The sequence below is a fragment of the Heptranchias perlo genome, chromosome 2 (genome assembly GCF_035084215.1).
Source record: "Heptranchias perlo isolate sHepPer1 chromosome 2, sHepPer1.hap1, whole genome shotgun sequence".
NCBI lineage: Eukaryota > Metazoa > Chordata > Chondrichthyes > Hexanchiformes > Hexanchidae > Heptranchias > Heptranchias perlo.
In genome coordinates, this window is record NC_090326.1 from 109,995,830 (window position 1) to 110,019,799 (window position 23,970).

At 42.0% G+C, this 23,970-nt stretch overlaps 1 protein-coding gene and 1 pseudogene across 2 annotated transcripts in view; both read right to left on the minus strand.

Moving 5' to 3' along the window:
- Positions 1 to 23,970, minus strand: part of cntnap2a (contactin associated protein 2a) — a 1,620,024-nt gene that overhangs the window by 1,399,677 nt on the left and 196,377 nt on the right. The window lies entirely within an intron of this gene.
- On the minus strand, positions 13,766 to 20,271 carry LOC137300212 (superoxide dismutase [Cu-Zn]-like; annotated as a pseudogene).

Below are 23,970 nucleotides of genomic sequence, written 5' to 3' on the forward strand. Positions count from 1 at the left end.
AGTAGGAGGTTGAGGGGTGATCTTATACAACTCTATAAAATAATGAGGGGCATAGATAAGGTAGATAGTCAAAATCTTTTCCCAAAGGTAGAGGAGTCTGTAATGAGGGGGCATAGATTTAAGGTGAGAGGGGAGAGATACAAAAGGGTCCAGAGGGGCAATTTTTTCACTCAAAGGGTGGTGAGTGTCTGGAACGAGCTGCCAGAGGCAGTAGTAGAGGCGGGTACAATTTTGTCTTTTAAAAAGCATTTGGACAGTTACATGGGTAAGATGGGTATAGAGGGATATGGGCCAAGTGCAGGCAATTGGGACTAGCTTAGTGGTATAAACTGGGCGACATGGACATGTTGGGCCGAAGGGCCTGTTTCCATGTTGTAAACTTCTATGATTCTATGATTCTAAAATTCTCGAGCCCTGGCAACATCCTCATAAATCTCTTCTGTACCCTCTCTAGTGCAACCTGTAATGTGGTGACCAGAACTGTACGCAATACTCAAGCTGTGGCCTAACCAATGTTTTATACAGTTCTAGCATAACCTCCCTGCTCTTATATTCTATGCCTCGGCCAATAAAGGAAAGTATCCTGTATGCCTTTTGAACCACCCTATCTACCTGTCCTGCTATCTTCAGGGATCTGAGGACATGCACTCCAAGGTCCCTTTGTTTCTCTAGACCTCTTAGTATCCTTCCATTTATTGTGTGCTCCCTTGCCTTGTTTGCCCTCCCCAAATGCATTACCTCACATTTCAAAGAAGTTAAATGAGCATGCCCTCAATTCAGGTAATTTCTTAACTGCCATTGGGCTGCCATAGGATCCAGCAGAGGGAAAGATATAACAGTGAGTGAATTTTGTCTTGAGAATTTAGAATGCACTGCCAGTAGGGTTTATTGCAGGCACGTGTTGTGAAAGATTTCAGTTCCCAAATTAACAGTAAAGTTCCGTACTAGAAAATCCTCAGGAAGAATATATTGGCCTTGGAGGGGGTACAGAGCAAATTCACCAGAATGATATCAGGGCTTAAAGGGTTAAATTATGAGGACAGGTTGCACAAACTCGGTTTGTATTCCCTTGAGTTTAGAAGGTTGAAGGGAGATCTAATTGTGGTCTTTAAAGTCATAAAACAATTCAATAGAGAAACTATTTCCTCTGGTGGGGGTATAAATGCTGGCCTCGCCAGCGACACCCATATTCCATGAACAAATTTTTTAAAAATCTAGAACTCGGCCATTTAGAAGTGAAATCAGGGAGCACTTTTTCACACAAAGGATAGTGGAAATTTGGAGTTCGCTCCCTGCAAAAGGCTGTGGATGCTGGATCAATTGAAATTTTCAAGACTGAGATCGATCGACTTTTTGTTGGGTAAGGGTATCAAGAATGAAAACAGCTATAATATCTTACACGGCCCTGCGTACAGAGGTACATGGACCAAGAAGCCGAGGAAGGCCAAGGACGCGCTGGATAGACAATGTCAAGGGTGACTTGTCACAGAAACGGATACAGATGACGGAAACAACGAGGCTATTTCAGAACTGGCAACAGTGAAGTGAATTAATTCGCCCCCATTGTCGCGCTGAGCTGACGGATGGGAATTTAGTAGTAGTAGTACAGGTGTCAAGAGACATGGAGCAAAGCCGGATAAATAGAGCTGAGGTACAGGTCAGCCATGATCTAACTGAATGGCAGAACAGGGTCAAGGGGATGAATGGCCTACTCCTGTTCCTATGAATCTTTTCAGTAGTCACCATCAGGCTGAATGTCTTTGGTGATTTATGTTTATGGTCAATCTGGCTATCATCCAAAACAATGGCCCTGAAATTCCACTCCAGATCAAGACCAAAGAGGGAAGTGGATCAACTACCTATGGCTGGAATTTAGGGGGGAACTAAGGTTGCCAACCTTCCTAGATTGCCCTGGAGTCTCCTGGGCATTGCTGCTAACAGCCCGGGAGAACTTCATGCTTCAAGTTTTTTGCAGCAGTAGCGTAAAGAGAGAGAAATGCAGCGGTAAATGTGTGGTGCTCAAATGAATAGGCATTAGGGGCAGAGGATAAGGGATTGGGGCTTGGGGGAGGTGAACGGTGGGTGACCAGGGACTGGGAGTAGATGGGGGATTGGGACTCGGGGCAGAGATAGAGAGTGTCAGCGGACTGCGGCTCAGGAGATTGGGGGTCAGTGGATAGAGGGAGAAGGGAATGGGGCAGGAGTGTGGGAGACAGCAGAATGGGGGTCGGGAGGTTGGTGCTCGAGTGTGGGGAGAAAGGGAGACTGGGGATTGAGATGGGTGTGCGGCCCAGCATTTTTTGCAGAGACCAGAGCAGCAGCATCTAAGTGGGGAGTGGGAGCAGTGCCAAGAGAGGAGAAGCCAGTAAAGGAGTGAAGGAAACCTGGGGACTTTACTGTGGGTAAACAGTGAAAGATTGTTTCCATCGGTGGATGAATGGGGAACAAGGGGACGGACACTGTAGATTCTCACTGGAAGGACCAAGGGGGAAAGAAGGAAGGAAGATTTTTGAACTGAGGGCTATTAGACTATGGGATGCTTCACCACATGTGGCTATTTAAATTCCTGCTTAAGGTGGTATCCAAATTCCAATCGGCTCAGGTTGTTATAGAGCTTTTTATTCACCCGGTTTCTCACCCACCTGAAAATAAATATTGAATCCGCCATATCGATGTCAATAGGACTCCACTTCATTTAATAAAAGCTGAATCAACGTATGATTTGGGCCAGTTTGCTACTATAAAGAATGGAATTCCAAAAAGACCCAAATTTGTGGTGAGTTTTCAAAAGTTACAGTGCTAACCAGCCGTGCTGTCGTAATGCTTGCCATTCAATGTAACAATAATATTAATCACAATATAAATGGCTAATGCTTAGCAGAGTCTGGTGGGGGTGGGGGTGGGGGGAGGGCACAAAATTCAGCATAGAGTTGGTCTGCAATGAGACCAGTGAACACCCCTATTGTGTGGAATGGATTTGCTGAAGGGGATATGCCATCCATCAGTGATGGCACCCATCCCATTGCCTAACTACTTCGAAAATACATTGTTCAACAGGAATAGATGGTTTAAAAACTGCCCTTTCACTCTGGGACTTGGATTTGAATCCTCCCTCCTTTTCTTGACTTGAGTCCAGAGCACAAAATTGACATAACCTAACATTAAAATGATCAACTTATATCAGATGGGTCACAAACATGGCTGGTGTGGGAAATGCAAAACTTCTTACAGGTACATTATTCTGCTTGTTCCTCATGCCTGTTTGTGATAATGCTAATACTGGTTACAAGAATGAAAAAAGCTCAGCATTGATAATCTCTCAATTTAATGAGTACAAAATAAAGAAAGAAGTCTTGTACAATTTTTTTAAAAATAATTTTTGATGCTTACCTCTGTATACATTAATTTCATACACTGTGCCAACTTGAGCATTTATTGTATTGAATTTTTGAAATGCTTTAATACACTGCATGAAGATTATTTGCAATTCAGCACCAACACATTTGAAGTCATGCCACAATGTAATCTGGAACTGATGCAAGCCTTCCAAGCTATCTCAACACTTCTGTCCTCTTATGATTGACAGCACTATGCTTTTGCTCTTCATGCACTGTGCCTAGTCCTATGTATGCTGAAAGCGAATAAAGCAATTCTTTTCATTCAAAAGAATTTGATGATAAGGCTCCCTCTATTTTTCTCCTATTTTCAGCACCATACACTAAAGTGACAGAGAAGAGACCTGTACTCAGGCCTCCACCAATGCAATTTTGAACTGGGAGGTTCAATGAAATGAAACTCGACGTAATATTGATTACATATAAAGAATGGATTCACCACTTGCAAAATTATATACAAGCAATATTACTGGTTCAACTGCTAGAAAGTTCTCAAAAGTATCTTTGGCATTTTTCCTGGGTTTTCCCTACTCTGCCATGGGAAGGGCCTGGTACCCACTTAGCAACTCCCAAATTGAACAAATCACATATAATCCACATCCCACCATACTATTGCCCTGTATGTTGGTTCTCCAACAGACTGTTCCTTGTGCTGATAATGGATCACAACTTTGTCATCATTAGAATTACATTTTATTCTTCTCAGTATTAAAACATTCTGCCAACAAATTATAACAATGTACAATAATGATTTTAATCCAGCCAATTAATATTACAAAATATACACTAACTCCCATTTTATCTGTGGTAGATATTTGTAAATGAGACTTTTCATTTATTAGCAAAAAAATTTCCATTTTCTATAAAGTAATTCATGCGGGAAATCTAGCGATCATAAAACCACTGCATGTTGGACTCTTTTTGCTCCATGTTAAATCAGGAACATTAACAGAAGTGTCTTCACCTCAAATGCAATAACTATCCCACACAAAGAAACAGCAAAACAGCAAATGGCAATGCTGAATGAGTGTCCAGTCAAGCCATAAATAATTGGAACAAATATGAAAAATTGAAGTTAGAAGATTAAGGTTTTAGCATTTTGCTGACATAGTGCATGCCATAGAGTATCAACCCCTTTTTAACAAATCTCCACCTTTACCAAGCAGTTTGAAATGTCCCAATTTCAACTAAAATGAACTCCATGTAATACTGCTTATATGTAAGGAAAGGATTCACCGCTTAAAACATTATACGTAAGCAGTATTATCATGGTATTACCATGCCATTCGGTATATTTACAGTTAAAAAGCCTGATGAAAGGGAAAGGTTAGCTGGCTTCAAGGAAGAGGCTATAACTCACATGTGGAGCGCCTTAGTAAGCTAATACTCAGCAAAGAATTAGAACTTGATACTGTGGTGGAGCAACCAGGAGTGGTTAGGCAGTGGGTGATTTACAGCTCTGAGCGTGAGCAAAGAAATAACAGTTGCAAACCCCAAGCCTTGGAAGAACAATTTAGATGCCCTTACATGATAAAACTGCCGTCAGCTGCACTTAGAAATGTAACGTGCCCTTTACCACGGAGACGATGATATTATGGAAATGATGTTATAGATAGAGCTGAAGCACAGAACAGGCCTCACAAAGAAAGTGGATCGTGAACCGACTGGGAACTTGAGAATTTGGTGAGAGTGGCAATTAAGTGTACAAGGGGAAGGAGGGGCTAAAAAAATTTTTAAAAGCGAAAAAAAACAGACTAAAAAGTAATTATCGATCAATAAATATAGACTAAGATATGGCAGAGCAGGTTGTGTGTCTGGACTGCAGTATGTGGGAGTTTGTGGACAGCGAGAATATCCCGAGCGAACACATCTGCAGTAGATGTCTCCGCCTCGAATCATTGAGTCATTGAGCTGGAGTGCGAGTTGGAGACACTCCGACACATAAGGGAGGGGGAGGAGTAGCTGAACAGTTTGCTCCAGACCTCATTCACACCTTGTAGAGAGTTGCAGCATCAGAACAGGGTTGGTGTGACCGATAGTGTACAGAGTAAGGGGAACCCAGGTGAGATAATGAGGATCCACAGAAACTGATCCTATCCAACAGGTACAATGTCCTTGCTACCAGTGAGGATAAGGATAAAGTCTGTCAGAAGGACAGCCAGAATGCTGACCATGGGACCCTGCAGCAGGAGGCGGTCCAAAGGGAGGAGGAGGAGAAGCGTGTTGTTGTAGTTGTAGAGGATTCAATAATTAGGGGATGGATAGCATCCTTTGTAAGCAGGATCGAGAGTTCCACTTGGTATATTGCCGACCTGGTGCCAAGGTGAGGGACATCTCGAACCTGCTTGAAAGGATATTGGAGAGGGAGGGGGAGGATCCAGTGGTTGTGGTCCATGTTGAGACCAACAACATGGGAAAGAGTGGGTTAGAGGTCCCGTTCAGAGAGTACCAGAAGCTAGGAGCTAAATTTAAAAAACAGGAACTCAAGGGTTATAATTTCTGCAAATTCGCGTAGGGATAAGCAAATCAGGAGGTGAACATGTGACTGAAGGAGTGGTGTGGGAAAGAGGGGTTCCATTTCATGGGACACTGGCACCAATACTGGGTCAGGAAGGAACTGTACCGTTGGGACAGGCTCCACCTGAACCGGGCTGGGATCAGGGTCCTACCGGAAAAAATAAATGGGGTGGTCACAAGGGCTTTAAACTAGTAAATGAGGGGGAGGGCTGAGGTGGAAAAGTTGTAATAAATAATAATTCTAAAACAAACAAAAAGAAAGAGAACAGAGTTATAGTCAGAATTATGCTTCAGGTACTACAGGTAAAGGGTAAACTAAAAGATGTTAAAGTAAATTAGGAGAGAGAAATAAGAAATGTGTAAGAAAAATAACATTAGAGCAGAAGGACAGGTTAGGGCGTGTAGCCCAAATAAGCGTTCTTTATACAAATGCACACAGAGTATAAGGAACAAATTGAATGAATTACAGGCGCAAATTCTTCTTGGAGGGTACGACATGGTAGCCATTACTGAGACATGGCTGCAAGACAGTCAGGACTGGGAACTGAATATACCAGGTGATAAGGTCTACAGGAAGGATAGGGAAACTGGTAGAGGGGGAGGAGCAGCCTTAGTGATTAAGGATGAAATTACTTCAATGATAAGAGAGGATATAACGAGAGGTGAGCTGGCAGTGGAGACTTTATGGGTAGAATTAAGGAATAGAAAAGGATTTAAAACTGTCATGGGAGTTATGTATAGGCCGCCTGGTAGCAGCTGTGAAGTGGCAGAATGTATAAATGCACTCGGTTAATCCCGGGGATGAGGGGGTGGACATATTAGGAGAGGTTGAGTAGATTGGGACTCTACTCGTTGGAGTTCAGAAGAATGAGAGGCGATCTTATTGAAACATATAAGATTGTGAAGGGGCTTGATCGGGTGGATGCGGTAAGGATGTTCCCAAGGATGGGTGAAACTAGAACGAGGGGGCATAATCTTAGAATAAGGGGCTGCTCTTTCAAAACTGAGATGAGGAGAAACTTCTTCACTCAGAGGGTGGTAGGTCTGTGGAATTTGCTGCCCCAGGAAGCTGTGGAAGCTACATCATTAAATAAATTTAAAACAGAAATAGAGAGTTTCCTAGAAGTAAAGGGAATTAGGGGTTACGGGGAGCGGGCAGGAAATTGGACATGAATTTAGATTTGAGGTTAGGATCAGATCAGCCATGATCTTATTGAATGGCGGAGCAGGCTCGAGGGGCCGATTGGCCTACTCCTGCTCCTATTTCTTATGTTATGTAAAATGGGAGTATGAAATGAAACTTGCGAGGGATGTCAAAATCAACACAAAATATATCGACAATTTTATTAGGCAAAAAGAGTGGTCCAGAGTAATGTGGGCCCCTTAAAAACTGATAATGGTGATATTGTAAATGAAAATAAGGAAATGGCGGACATGTTAAATAATTACTTTGCGTTGGTATTTACAGTAGAAGAGGAGGATATCATGCTGGACACCCCAAGGAAACTAATTTTAAATCAGGGACGGGGACTCACCATAATTAATGTAAGCAAATTAACAGTAATGAAGAAAATAATGGCACCAAAGAGTGACAAATCCGTAGGTTCAGATGGTTTCCATCCCAGGGTTTTAAAGGAAGTAGGTGAGAACATTGCAGAAGCACTAACTATAATCTTCCAAGGTTCTTTCAATTAAGGAATCATTCCTTTCGATTGGAAAATTGCATATGACACTCTGCTTTTTCATAAAAGTGAGACAGGGAAATGAGGGAATTATAGACCAGTTAGCCTAACATCTGTTGTCGGGAAATTACTAGAGTCTATAATTAAGGATAGAGTGAATGAACACCTTGAAAATTTTCAGCTGATCGGAGAGTGCCAGCATGGATTTGTAAAGGGTAGGTTTTTGAGGAGGTGCCTAAAGTAGTGGACAGAGGAATGTCTATGGATGTTGTTTATATGGACTTCCAGAAGGCATATAATGAAGTCCCTCAAAAGAGACTATTCGCTAAAGTTGAAGCTCATGGAATTGAGGGCAAATTATTGACCTGGTTAGAAAATTGGCTGAGCGGTAGGAGGCACAGAATGGGGATAATGGGCAGACACTCAAATTGGCAGGATGTGACTAGTGGTGTCTCAACGGGGATCTGTGTTGGGGCCTCAATAATTCACTGTATTTATTAACGACTTAGATGACAGGATAGAGAGCCACATGTCCAAGTTTGCCGATGACACAAAGTTAGGCAGCATTGTAAGCAGTGTGGAAGGAAGCATAAAATTACAGAGAGATACGAATAGATTAATTGAATGGGCAAAACTGTGGCAAATGGATTTCAATGTAGGCAAGTGTGAGGTCATCCACTTTGGACCTAAAAAGGATAGATCAGACTATTTTCTAAATGGTGAAAAGCTCAAAACAGTGGAGGTCCAAAGAGAATTAGGGGTCCATGTACAAAGATCATTAAAATGTCATGGACAGGTACAGTAAATAATCAAAAAGTCTAATGGAATGCTGGCCTTTATATCCTGAGGACGAGAACACAAGGGGGTAGAAATTATGCTACAGCCATACAAAGCACCGGTTAGACCACACCCGGAGTACTGTGTTCAGTTCTGGGCACCGCACCTTACGAAGGATATATTGGCCTTTGAGGGAGTGCAACATAGATTTACTGGAATGATACCTGGAATTCAAGGGTTTAATTATGATGAGAGATTAAACAAACTTGTCGTATTTCCTGGAATCCAGAAGATTAAGGGGTGATTTGCTTGAAATTTTTAAGATATTAAGGGGAACTGATAGGGTAGATGGAGAGAAACTATTTCCACTGGTTAGGGAGTCTAGGACTGGGGACATAGCCTAAAGATTAGAGCCAGGACTTTCAGGAGTGAAGTAAGGAAATACTTCACGCAAAGCGTGGTGGAAGTTTGGAACTCTCTTTTGCAAATGACAGTTGATGCTAGCTCAATTGTTAATTTTAAATCTGAGATTGATAGATTTTTGTTAACCAAAGATATTAAGGGATATTGGGCCAAGGCAGGTATAGAATCATAGAATCAGAGAATGATTACAGCACAGAAGTAGGCCATTAGGCCCATCGAGCCCCTGCCAGCTCTTTGTAAAAGCAATCCAGTAGTCCCCATTCCCCTGCTCTTTCCCTGTAGCCCTGCAAATTTTTTGCCTTCAAGTATTTATCCAATTCCTTTTTGAAAGCCATGATTGAATCTGCTTCCACTACCCTTTCAGGCAGCACATTCCAGATCATAACCACTCGCTGCGTAAAAAGGTTTTCCTCATGTCGCCTTTGGTTCTTTTGCCAATCACCTTAAATCTGTGTCCTCTGGTTCTCGACCCTTCCACCAATGGGAACAGTTTCTCTTTATTTACTTTATCTGAACTCTTCATGATTTTGAATACTTCTATTAAATCTCCTCTTAACCTTCTCTGCAAAGGAGAACAACCCCAGCTTCTCCAATCTATCCACATAACTGAAGTCCCTCAACCCTGGAACCATTCTAGTAAATCTTTCCTGCACCCTCTCTAAGGCCTTCACATCCTTCCTAAAGTGCGGTCCCCAGAATTAGACACAATACTCCAGCTGTGACAGAAACAGTGTTTGACAAAGATTCAACATAACTTCCTTGCTTTTGTACTCTATGCCTCAATTTATAAAACCCAGGATCCTCCATGCCTTTTTAATCGCTTTCTCAATCTGTTCTGCCACCTTCAAAGGTTTGTGCACATATACCCCCAGATCTCTCTGTTCCTGCACCCCTTTAGAATGGTATCATTTAGTTTATGTTGCCTCTTCTCATTCTTCCTGCCAAAATGTATCACTTTGCACTTCTCTGCATTAAATTTCATCTGCCATGCGTTCGCCCATTCTCACAACCTGTCTCTGTCCTCGTGAAGTCTATTACTATCTTCATCACTGTTTACTACACTTCCAAGTTTCATGTCATCTGCAAATTTTGAAATTGTGCCCTGTATACCTAAGTCCAAGTCATTAATATATATCAAAAAAAGCAGTGGTCCGAGTACTGACCCCTGGGGAATACCACTGTATACCTTCCTCCAGTCCGAAAAACAACCGTTGACCACTATTCTCTGTTTCCTGTCACTTAGCCAATTTCGTATCCATGCTACCACTGCCCCTTTTATTCCATGGGCTTCAATTTTGCTGACAAGCCGATTATGTGACACTTTATCAAGCGGCTTTTGGAAGTCCATATATACAACATCAACCGCATTGCCCTCATTGTTACCTCATCAAAAAACTCAATCAAGTTAGTTCAACACGATTTGCCTTTAACAAATAGGTGCTGGCTTTCCTTTATTAATCCACACTTGTCCAAGAGACTATTAATTTTGTCCCGGATTATCGTTTCTAAAAGCTTCCCCACCACCGAGGTTAAACTGACTGGCCTGTCGTTGCCGGATTTATCCTTACACCCTTTTTTGAACAAGGGTGTAACATTTGTAATACTCCTGAACACACTTCAGAAATTCCTCCCCCTCTTTGTCCTTTACAGTATTACTATCCTAGTCTATATTAGGATAGTTGGGTTCCCCCAATATCGCTGCTCTACAGTTCTTCCACCTCTTTAATTTCCCTGCAAATTTGCTCCTCCTTCCCACTAGTTAGTGGCCTATGGAATACAGTAGTGTAATGGTGCCACTATTGTTCCTTAACTCGAACCAAATAGATTCTCTTTTTAACCCCTCAAGGACATCCTCTCTCTCCAGCACTGCAATATTCTCCTTAAGCAATACTGCACACACCCCCCTCCTCATTTTTTAAACTTCCCTATCTTTCCTGAACACCCTATGTCCAGGAATATTTAATATACAATCCTGCCTTTTTTGAGCCAGGTCTCTGTTATCTCCACTACATCATATTCCCATGTGGGTATTTGGGCCTGCAGTTCATCAACCATATTTACCACAGTTAGTGTGTTTACACACATGTAATCTAACCCTATCTTAGACCTTCTTGTATTCTCTCTTAGTCTGATCCCACCTAATATTGTACTATTTCTTACTCTTGTGCTATCTGTCTCTCCCAATCCTTTGTGCACCTTGTTTCTCCTTTCTAATGCTACATCCTGGTGCCCATCCCCCTGCCAAATTTGTTTAAACACTCCCGCACTGCACTCGTGAACCTCCCCACGAGGACATTGGTCCCAGCTCTTTCGAGGTGCAGCCCGACTGTCTTGAACAGGTCCCTCCTGCCCTAGAACTGGTTCTGATGCCCCAAGAATCTGAAACCCTCCCTCTTGCAAAAAGTCTCCAGCCACTCATTAACCTGTCCTATCTTCCTATTTCAGTACTCACTCGCATGTGGCACTGGGAGTAATCCAGAGATTACTACCTTTGAGTTATATGGCCAAGTCCTGACGGACATAGCTGCCAGACTGGGCCTGCAGCAGGCGGTGAGAGAACCAATATGAGGGAAAATCCTACTTGACCTCGTCCTCACCAATCTACCTGTCGCAGATGCATCTATCTGGGACAGTATTGGTAGAAGTGACCACCACACAGTCCTTGTGGCGACGAAGTCCCGTCTTCATACTGAGGACATTGTCCATCGTGTTGTGTGTGGCACCACCACCGTGCTGAATGGGATAGATTAAGAACAGACCTAGCAGTTCAAAACTGGGCATCCATGAGGCACTGTGGGCCATCAGCAGCAGCAGAATTGTATTCCAGCACAATCTGTAACCTCATGGCCCGGCATATTCCACACTCTACCATTAACCTCAAGCCAGGGGATCAAACCAGGTTCAATGAGGAATGTGGAAGAGCATGCCAGGAGCATACCTAAAACTGAGGTGCCAACCTGCTGAAGTTACGACACAGGACTACATGCATGCTAAACAGCGGAAGCAGCATGCTATAGATGGGGCTAAGTGATCCCACAACCAACAGATCAGATCAAAGCTCTGAAGTCCTGCCACATCCAGTCGTGAATGGTGGTGGACAATTAAAAAACTAACGGGAGGAGGAGGCTCTGTAAACATCCCCATCCTCAATGATGGCAGAATCCAGCACGTGAGTGCAAAAGACAAGACTGAAGCGTTTGCAACCATCTTCAGCCAGAAGTGCCGAGTGGATGATCCATCTTGGTCTCCTCCCGATATCCCCACCATCACAGAAGCCAGTCTTCAGCCAATTCGATTCACTCCACATGATATCAAGAAACGGCTGAGTGCACTGGATACAACAAAGGCTATGGGCCCCGACAACATCCCAGCTGTAGTGCTGAAGGCTTGTGCTCCAGAACAGACGCACCTCTAGGCAAGCTGTTCCAGTACAGCTACCGCACTGGCATCTACCCGACAATGTGGAAAATTGCCCAGGTATGTCCTGTCCACAAAAAGCAGGACAAATCCAATCCAGCCAATTACTACCCCGATCATCAGCAAAACGATGGAAGGTGTTGTCGACAGTGCTATCAAATAGCACTTACTCACCAATAACCTGCTCACCAATGCTCAGTTTGGGTTCCACCAGGACCATTCAGCTCCAGACCTCATCACAGCCTTGGTCCAAACATGGACAAAAGAGCTGAATTTCAGAGGTGAGGTGAGAGTGTCTGCCCTTGACATCAAGGCAGCATTTGACCGAGTGCGGCATCAAGGAGCTCTAGTAAAATTGAAGTCAATGGGAATCAAGGGGAAAACTCTCCAGTGGCTGGAGTCATACCTAGCACAAGGGAAGATGGCAGTGGTTGTTGGAGGCCAATCATTTCAGCCCCAGGGCATCACTGCAGGAGTTCCTCAGGGCAGTGTGCTAGGCCCAACCATCTTCAGCTGCTTCATCAATGACCTTCCCTCCATCATAAGGTCAGAAATTGCGATGTTCGCTGAAGATTGCACAGTGTTCAGTTCCATTCACAATTCCTCAGATAATGAAGCAGACTGTGCCCGCATGCAGTAAGTCCTGGACAACATCTAGGCTTGGGCTGATAAGTGGCAAGTAACATTCGTGCCAGACAAGTGCCAGGCAATGACCATCTCCAACAAGAGAAAGTATAACCACTTCCCCTTGACATTCAACGGCATTACCATCACCGAATACCCCACCATCAACATCCTGGGGGTCACCATTGACCAGAAACTTAACTGGACCAGCCACATAAATACTGTGGCTACAAGCACAGGTCAGAGGCTGGGTATTCTGTGGCAAGTGACTCATCTCCTGACTCCCCAAAGCCTTTCCACCATCTACAAGGCACAAGTCAGGAGTGTGATGGAATACTCTCCACTTACTTGGATGAGTGCAGCTCCAACAACACTCAAGAAGCTCAACACCATCCAGGACAAAGCAGCCTGCTTGATTGGCACCCCATCCACCACCTTAAACATTCACTCCCTCCACCACCGGCGCACTGTGGCTGCAGTGTGTACCATCGACAAGATGCACTGCAGCAACTTGCCAAGGCTTCTTCGACAGCATCTCCCAAACCCGCGACCTCTACCACCTAGAAGCACCAGGGCAGCAGGCACACAGGAACACCACCACCTGCGCGTTCCCCTCCAAGTCACGCATCATCCTGACTTGGAAATATATCGCCGTTCCTTCATCGTCGCTGGGTCAAAATCCTGGAACTCCCCACCTAACTGCACTGTGGGAGTGCCTTCATCTCACAAACAACAGTGGTTCAAGAAGAAGGATGTCCACCACCTTCTCCAGGGCAATTAGGGATGGGTAATAAATGCTGGCCTTGCCAGCGATGCCCACATCCCATGAATGAATAAATTAAAAAAAGATAGGTCTCAGTTCAGCCATGATCTGACTGAATGGCGGAACAGGCTCAAGGGGCTAAATGGCCTACTCCTGTTCCTATCTTCCTAATGGAAGTAGTTGGTTATTGTGGAGAGAATATGGGATTGGAACCTCTGTTCAGGATCAAATAGGATGCCAATATTGTGAACAATCTGGTTCACTGTGGAAAGGGATGAAACCAGTGGCAAAGGTGCCGACAACAACCGTTTCCCATCCTTGACATCAACCTGGATGCTGTCTATGTCTTCAATGAACTCTCTCTAGTTGTGAAAGAAAAGAAAGAAATTCATCATGTTATATAAATACATCATGATTTTTTTACTCTTTGTACTCTATGCCCCGATCTATAAAACCAAAATTTTACTGACCTTTCTCATGGCTTTATCTACATGCACCAGCTCTTACAGGGAATTATGTATTTAAACCAGGACATTTGTCTGTTCATCCACATCCTTCCATGCCTTTCCATTAAGTATACACACCCGTTTCTCATTTTTTCTCCAAAAATGTATTCACTCACACTTATCCATATTAAATTGAATCTGTCATCTGCCTGCCCACTTCATTCCACTCAGTAACATCACAAATTGAAGCACTAATCTGTTGTGCCACCACTACAACTATAATGAATAATATTTAACAGAATAAATATTTGGTTTAACAGAATAAATATTTGGTTCAACAAAAAAACAATTTTCAAAATAATTATAGGCATTTTTGCCCGCTACATCTACATTAGCAGTCTGTTTTATTCCCAAACATCTTTCCATCCAATTTGATATAGAAGTGTAATAACACAATTTGGGTTTTATTTCCTGTTCAAATTGTGGTGGTGTGAAAGTTAGTATGAAAACATGGAGAAACTTTGATGTTAACAAATATTTGCAGAAAATAAGTTTTCATGTGATATGCATGACTCTGAAATCCTTTTATTTTCAATAGTCTAGTCAGGTAGGTATTGTGCCCCAACATATGGTGCTTGGGCCTCAGCTATTTACAATCTATGTTAATGACTTAGATGAGGGGACCGAGTATAATGTATCCAAGTTCGCTGATGATACAAAGCTCGGTGGGAAAGTAAGCTGTGAGGAGGACACAAAGAGTCTGCAAAGAGATATAGACAGGTTAAATGAGTGGGCAAGAAGGTGGCAGATGGAGTATAATGTGGGGAAATGTGAGTTATTCACTTTGGTAGGAAGAATAGAAAAACAGAATATTTTGTAAATGGTGAGAAACTACTAAATGTTGGTGTTCAGAGAGATTTGGGTGTCCTCATACAAGAAACACAAAGGGCATGATTTTGACCCTGAACCGGGAAGGGGCAGGGTGTCAGATTGCAGACGGGAAACTTGTAAGTATGGGTATGTAATGGCAGTTTTGGTCTCCTTACCTAAGGAAGAATATACTTGCCTTAGAGGTGGTGCAATGAAGGTTCACCAGATTGATTCCTGGGATGAGAAGGTTGTGTTGAATGGGCCTATACTCTCTGGAGTTTAAAAGAATGATTTCATTGAAACATATACGATTCTGAGGGGACCTGACAAGGTAGATGCTGAGAGGTTGTTTCCCCTGGCTGGAGAGTCTAGAACTAGGGGCATAGTCTCAGGATAAGGGGTCGGCCATTTAAGACTGAGATGAGGAGGAATTTGGAGGGTTATGAATCTTTGGAATTCTCTATCCCAGAGGGCTGAGTCGTTGAGTATATTCAAGACTGAGATCGATAGATTTTTGGACTCTAGGGGAATCAAGGGATATGAGGACAGGGCAGGCAAGTGGAGTTGAAGTTGAAGATCAGCCATGACCTTATTGAATAACAGAGCAGGCTCAAGGGGCCATGTCGCCTACTCCTGCTCCTGTTTCTTATGTTCTTATGTTATGGTGTGTTATGATGTCCCTACATGGCAGGTTCCGAGTTGGAAAGGGATCAATGGAATGCAGCTGAGGTTAAATATCCCCAAAAGAAAAAGAATGAAAATTGTAAGACAAGTCACCAAATCTCCCTAAGCTGCTTTCATACATGACTTATCAGCCAGTTCAAGAGTATTTTTGGCAAAAAGCTGGGGAGCAGGTTACCTTCTTGCTCTCCCAGCCAGAGAGTGGAGAATCAAAAGAGAGTGAGAAAAATATCCATGGAAAATGAATTGTTAGTAAATGGTTTTAGGCAGTGGACCCTGAGGATACATGTTAGTACCTTCTGCCCCTTTACCATTTTGCCTTCAGAAGCCAGTTCCAGTGACAAACTATTGACCAACAGTCATCTCTGACAATAAACCAATTGTATTACAAATGTACTGTGGATGTAAAGAGACAAATGGAATGTATATTACAAATGTGTGAGAACAGAGTGGGAAGATTTTTATTGATTTGAATCACAGTACATCTTCCTCAGCCAGAACCAGCAAATATGCTAGCAACAGATTATTTTGATCCAATCTGGAAGGAAAGCGTGCACCTAAATACTGGGTTGCCAATAATTGTGTTGAATACAAAATAGTTCAGCATTTAACTCCTGGGTCTTATGTTCCACTATTTTTCCAAATAGGTCTTTAAATTTCCCAACTTTCCTGTCTCACTATAGCCTCTAGCATCCCCTCCTCCCAAAAAAAGTGAGTTAGCGCCAGTGTTGGAGACTGGTGATGATCTGTATCTGAATCAGATTGTTTGCAACTAGTTCAAACCATGTCTCACTGCCATGCATTATCATCCAAAGCAAAGCATCTTCAGAGCAACATTCACCACAAATCACTGGAGATTGTAACGCAGAAAGCATGAGTACAAAATACTCTGGCAGAAGTCCCAATGCAAACATTAGAAAAGTGCAGAACTGTAATTGTCTCTTTGAACTAAAGCCATCCCAAGAATCTGACCTGTTTGCAACTTAATTTGCTCATTTCTTGATAGCCTGTTCTGAAGTTAATGGGCCAGAAATCGCTCCCGAACTAATGGAGGAGCTCAACAGTGCTCTCAGTTTTTAGTGGTGAATTGAAGGAGCAAGTTCCTGGGTTTGCACATGTGCAGTAAAACGCGGAAATTGTGAACTTGCTCCCAGTGGTTCGCCAGCGATATGACAGCTTTGAATTAAAGGGACATCGCACGCAACATCAGAGAAATCATTGAAAAAGCACAAATTTGCTTAAGTGCCCAGTTGGAAAGTAACTAATTACGCCACCAAACAAGTACGCTTAAAAATACCAGGTCTAAACTAAGTTTTAATGACTGCCAAACAACTAAAAATTAAATTTTAAAAATGTGGAGTCTCATATTACTCCATATTTTAATAGTTTTTGGTCATTAAAAAAAATTAAAAATAAATTTTTTTTAAAAGTTATTTTTCCCTTCTATCTCTTTAATTTAATGCAATTATTTCTTTGGCTTTTTTATTTAAAAAAAATTAAAATTTTTGTTTACAATGACATGAATACTAACTTTAAGTTAGAATACTAACTTTAAATGAATGAAGTCTGCTTGCTTGAGCAATGAAGCCTGAATCTGTGAGCGTAACTTCTCTTCCTGACAGATTTTGTGGGCGTGTCTTCTGCTCACAGACGTTTTCAGCCGTGCAGCAACTCACGCTGCTCAGAGGCTGGGTTGATAGCACACATTTTGTTTAAAGTTCTAATTGAAGCAATTGGACGCCACAGAGCCTGCAGTGAGAATTTTTGTTAATTAAATTCTCAGGAGCTGCAGTGAGCATTGCCTCATCGCTCTGCACGATTTCTGGCCCAATATCAGTGGAATGCACTGAAAACTCAGCATCCCAAGTATTCTGTATTAAAGCTTTTATTGAATTAGCAACAATTGTAGGCCTGTTTTTCCTAATGGCTGTCTTTGTTGCATCACAGGCATACCATTAACTTTTTCACTTCTTTCTTCGGTGTGGACAACAAACCAGCAGCCAATTAACAAAATTTATTCGTCAATTCTATAAGACCATTCTCACAAAGTCATTAGAAGGTTAATTGACATCACCTTCACCATCATCCTTCAGTCTTCAAACCTATCAATCTGGGAGTGACCAATATTGTTCCCTCAATCACATGTTATTTTTGCTTTCAAGTTCCATATTATTTCGGAGTCACCCATAATTGGCATAATTTTCACAAGAGCATAAAGACTACACGAGAAAGGTTAATAAACCATGTAAATATTTTATAGTTGTGAAAATTATCAATTTACAAGTTACATTTTTGAGTCTTTTGTACCCTTCTTACTTGAGATTATTTTGGCTCTCAGATCTCAGATCAGTATCATGGGCAAGTCCCAGCTTCTCATTCCTTTGAGAGATCCACGTAAGCTTTAGGTAATGCAAAACAGAAGACTCTGTTGGCTAATTGCTTTTAGCTACTGAATGTATTCTATGCCTTCATAGGATTTAGCTCATCTTTGATTCACCAATAGAGCATCACACCTTCAGGCTTCATTTTAAATTAAAACCATTAAGTGAATTTACTGAATAAAAGATGAACAAGAAAATAAGTAACAGTCATAAAATAATTATATGTTTACAGTGGATTATCTAACCCCTTGACTGAATAAAATAATAAGAGGATCACATCTCTAAGAAGTAAGCTAATTCTTTACAGGTAACTTCCAAATATACAAAGTGCTTTGTTCTATTTTCAATTACTTATCACCTATAATAATTTAAATTGTTTCTCAATAATTTCAAACTGATTATTATCTCTTTCAGTAGTTTTAAACTCACTGCTTCCTTCTTTTAATGAAGTTCCAAAATGTCTCTTTGGTATAAACAGAATAACCTCTTTTTACATCCTAAAAGAGTTGTTGGGACATCCTGGATTTTGAATATCAGGCCATTCAAATATTTTAAAGAAACTATAATTCCTTTGCAAACGGAACCAATGAGACAGCATTGTTTAAGTTTGAATTATTTTTCTCTCCAGCCTATAACAAATGAAATGTGCAACATTATATTGAAATGGGTCTTTTTTTAATAAATGTGGCAGGATTTAAAGGCACAACCATTAAGTCAAAATTGGCAAAAATGCATGATTTTTGTCACACATTACTTTTTACAGGATAATTGGGAGATAGACAAAATACAATGCGAGATGGCTACTTGGTATGTGTGACCTTTTTTTCTATTAATTTAATATTGTTGTTGTTTTGACTTTAGCATCAGTTGGTTAAAGGTGAATCATTTGTGTTTATCCAAACATAGTTAGAACATATCATAAATACTATGTTAAAATTGCAATTTAATGCTATGTCATCTTCATTCGATCTAAAGTCAATGCCAAATGTTAAATATTCATCCATTTCAAGCACTCTGCTGTTAGTATTCCAAATTTGTCTATGGCTGAATCCAATAGATAATCAAACCATTTTTATTTTATCAAAGCAACCCACTGGCCTTCAGTCAACAATCTGCAACCTGAGCAATATATTACAACTGTGTCCTCTTCTACTGTTTATGTAGAAACATGAGCATGTAGCTGAACATGTCAAATATAACAAGAAACTGTCAAATGGAACATTTAAAAAATGTGTATGATATAAATGTAATAATCACGCTTCGCTTTGAAATCAACTGTACAAAATTGCTCTCATCCAACCTGCATTTCAGATTTTCTATCCACTGGACAGATCCAGAGTGAATGTGATAAAAGCAAATTCCACTCAAACGAAAATGTTCTCCATTGATCAGCCTAACCAGTGGTCCTTAGAATCATAGAATCATAGAATGATACAGCACAAAAGGAGGCCATTCGGCCCATCATGCCTGTGCCAGGTTAATTGATACCATTATTAATCTAGGTTGCTTCAGTTTTAGCTTTGTTATGTCAATTCAGTTCTCTTGTACTGCTATGCTCAGTAACTCATCCAAGTCATTCTTTGATGTCAATATTCAATGTTGCAAGAAAAAAAATAAAATCAGCTGGAAAAATGAAACGGTTGTTGAAGTTGACCCCATGAAGTTCCTAACATACAGTGGACAACTGCATGCATGTTACAATAAACAATGCAAAATTAACTTTTTGTAATTTTGACTCAATTGCTGTTCAATAACAAGGACTGCAGATTTAGGACTATGAAATCAGTACAGAGTCTCTAATTAGAATTTTTGCTACACATTTACTTGGGGGTCTTCATCTATTTCAATTACACGCCATGCTACACCCGCTCTGTGGTTTCGATTCAAGACTCTCCTTATCATTACCTTTGCCCAGATCATCTTCCTTCTCATGAACTGCCTTAGTACGTCCAAAAATTGAATGCTTTCCTGACAGGCGAAGAAGTCGGTCCTCGATTTCAAACGGGCTGTACCATTTTCATCAGCTTCTATGTTGCCCTGGTCACCTAAATGTCTCTTTTTATCTTGTGGCGCACCATGCATTTCATTACAGGGGTTGAAATAAGGTCCTGCACTGCCACATCCATTGGAAATGTCTCCAAAAGTGTGCACATGAAACCCATGTTTTTCAGGAGTCAATCCGGAAATTTCTCCCTTTATAGTAGTCTTATGTCTATCGTCGCCTGATTTTAAAGTGATTTTTCCAGTGATGGAACCGTGGCCCTTCAGAAAGCAAATAGCCTTCGTAACCTCCATAATTTCCCGATTCTGCCACTTGACACAACGGTCGTAAAGGGGCCACTGAAGGCTGCTCAAAAAAGACAACTTTTTTTTAATTTTTCCTTGCTTTTTGCGGAACCAGGAGGAGCATAACATCACTTCTATCCCCACAAAAATCTTCTGGTCCATTGTTGGTCTGTGCCTCTTCCGAAAAATGCCTCTCCCCCATTGGATAAAATATACAGCTCAGCTCCATGTTGAAGTCATGGGAATTCCCCAATTCCGCCCCACCCCCCCACCCCGGCCTGGCAAACTGCCTGTAGGTATTGGAACAGCACTCTCAGTTAATGCTGGTCTAATGTAAATGGGGCCCTCCCTCAAAATGGCTTGGGGCTCAGGGTAATGATGTCTGGCAGGCAGCGCAATTGCCTGCCCGTCTGGGGTGAAAATCAACCCCTACATGTTCCCTGGAAAGAGGAAAAGGTAAAAACCCACAAAAATTATAAAATAAGAGGATGAGTCACCTCAGGCATTTCAACAGGATTAGAAGGATGCTGAAGGATTTCATACATGGCAAGTATTAAAAGATTAAGGGTAGGAGATTGTAATTTCACTATGGGATCTCCGATAAGATGAACTAAAATTATGCCTTCTAGCCCACTCTCATAAAACTCCCAGTATCTGGCTCAAGAGTACAAATGACACAGGCCTGCAAGCAGATTATCTGACTGACATACTGGTTACAGAATGACAATATGTTTAAGAGTGGTGACACTTAAAGAAACAAGAAAATATCTAAAAAATGAGCAAAGCAAGACCATGCCAGAAGGAATACTATACTGGACAGTGGAAATATTATGCTAAGGAAAAGAGATTTTAAAAAAAAATATTCTTCAGAAATATCTGAATGCACCAGAACAGGAAGGTACCAAAGTAGATTTTCTGATCAGCTATGCCAGTTACACAGGCACAGATCAGGTACAAGGGAATTGGAAATTTGGGCAATTAGGTCTTAGGCATGTTTTTCGCGAGATTCCTCTGCCTGTGATTTTCTGGCTGAAGACCAGTTGAAGATCTTTTGTGATTTGCTATAAAATACCTGCAGCCAACCTGCAACATAGGCATGGCACTGCCAGTGTCAGTCAAGATCACTACTGCCCAAAACATCTATACCTCTGGCACATTCCAAGCTGGTATTGTTGCATCAGTTAACATGATGGCCATACATATCAGTCAGCATGGCCAGGACCTTCACCTCCTTTCCCACTGAAGGGCAACAGGAGCTTGACACAGCTACCCAATTTTGCTGCACTGCTGCATTTCAGAAAGTACAGAGGGCCATTGACGACTGCCATTATGCCACCCTGGAGTATGCTCTTGCAAGTTGCCTGCCATCTCCACTGACGGGTCAGACCTTTAATCCCATCCCAAATCCCGAGACAGGGCAATTTGAATATTGAGGGAGGTTGGCCTGCACCTGTGGAGGCACAAGAGGTGTCTGCAAAGATGGAAATTTTAAGTGGCAGCCTGCTGATCCCAGGAAGGGAGCCTGAGACCCTTAGCGGGTGAAGAAGTAGGCCCACATTGAACCCATACTTGCTCTGTAACCAGTACATGCTGGGTAGAATTCTTGTAGTAGCCTGGCGACACCTCAAACATGTCCCAAATGGCGGCTGCTAACGTGAGGAAGGGTGGGGGGAGTGGGCAGACTCACCCACACTCGTCGGAATTTATGACTGAGTGTAAATGGAGTGTAAATGGGGGACGCCCTCCAAGTTCTACCCAAAATTCCTGCCCTCCTGCACCCGAGAGGTACAATTTCTGATTCTGCCCTTCTTCAAGCAAGGATTTGGGGTTCATAGTCTTGATATGTTGTAAATTCAAAAAGCACATATACAGTAACAGAAATACCCATTCTGGAGGTCGCCCTGAGTGTTAGTAAGTGACAGTGCATCAAGCAGCTAAGTTGTATTACAATGATTTGATGTCTGAAGCCCTTGCAAAGTGCAAGGGTGACAAGGCTTTCAATTATAAGTTGTAACTTGAATGTAGTACCCTGCTGAGGTGTGGGTATGCATGAGATGCAATCAAAGAGCTATAAGTGTGAGTGCTTGGCATGGGCCAGCAGGAAATGTGAAGCAGATTAACAAACATTTTGTAGCTTGCAATCTTGAGCCATCTATCTGATACATGGTACTGCAGGGTAGTCTTGCTGACACGTTTCTGGATATCTTGACCATTTTTCCATGGAAAAGATCTAGATATGAGTTATTTTAAAATATGCTGTTGAGTTAAAAGGGGTTCAGTACACACGACAGCACGGCTGGTAAGTTGTATTAGTTTCAGACGGAGAGTCTGTTGCCAGCATTCTGGAGAAAATGATAGTTTGATATTCTAATGACCATCTATTTTCATTGCAATTGTGACAATCCTATTCAACTGAATTCAGCAGTGGTCATTGCTGAGTTGGGCTGGTGGACTCTACTCTTTGTGGGGGAAGGAATATACATACACCAAAAGTCTGGCTGTTGGAAACACAACCACAGAGGCAGTCAGGCAGCAAAATGCTGCAAAAGACAGGGGACTGCAAGGAATGTTGGACAGAATGCAGAGGGGTTATTCGATTTAAGTTAAGTAATTGTAAACAATTTTACAACACCAAGTTATAGTCCAGCAATTTTATTTGAAATTCACAAGCTTTCGGAGGCTTCCTCCTTCCTCAGGTGAATGTGGAGCTCCACATTCACCTGAGGAAGGAGGAAGCCTCCGAAAGCTTGTGAATTTCAAATAAAATTGCTGGACTATAACTTGGTGTTGTAAAATTGTTCACAATTGTCAACCCCAGTCCATCACCGGCATCTCCACATCGAAGTTAAGTAAGACAACCCTCCGAAGCGGGATATCATTGTGCATTCATTATTTTTACATCAATACATAAAGCCAAGTTGTATCGGCTGAACTAAGCAACTCTGATCATACCCAAGGTTCCGTATGTTTCACCTTACTGGGGAAAAGCTGCTTATGAATTGAACTAAGCTTCATCTTATCTATGTTAACTCGGTCCGCATGTGAAAGACACAGATATCAGGTCCAGGTCAAAAAGAAATTTTAAAGAACTGGGCAATCCTCTTTGTATCCATTTCATGCCGCAAAATGTCCACTTTGACAGCCAAACAGGAACAGGCTTTGCACTGATCCTACATTTGCCCACAGACTCCACAACAGTAAGTGGTCACATCCCTTGAAGAGCTCCAATCTCAGCAGGCTTTATGCCGGCCCCCTCCCCCACCCCAATTACAGAGGCTTCCTGTGCAAGGCAAGTTCTTCACAGGGAGCTCGTTTTAAATGAGGTGAAAAGCATTTTGTCAAATAGCAAAAGGTCAATTCTCATCCTGTGGTGGTGAAGTGAATTTGAGAGTTCCTGTGGAAAATCTCTTTATACCTTTTCCACTTACAACTGAAAAGCGCTGTGTTTTACTGCAAGTCACCATGGGGGTAACTTTAACCCCCAAGGACGGGTGGGTTGATGACGGGTGGGAAGGTAAAAATTGTAAAAATGTCAAACCCGATCCCAACCTGTCCATTTCCAGTTTTAACGGAGGCAGGTCGAGGGGCGGGCGACCAACCTGCTCTCAGGAGGCGGGTCGGTCAATGCAATCTTTTAAGGGGGCTGCGTAACTCCATTTTAACAACTTTTTAATTTTTAATTCACGGGGGCCAAGATTCCCAGGGCTC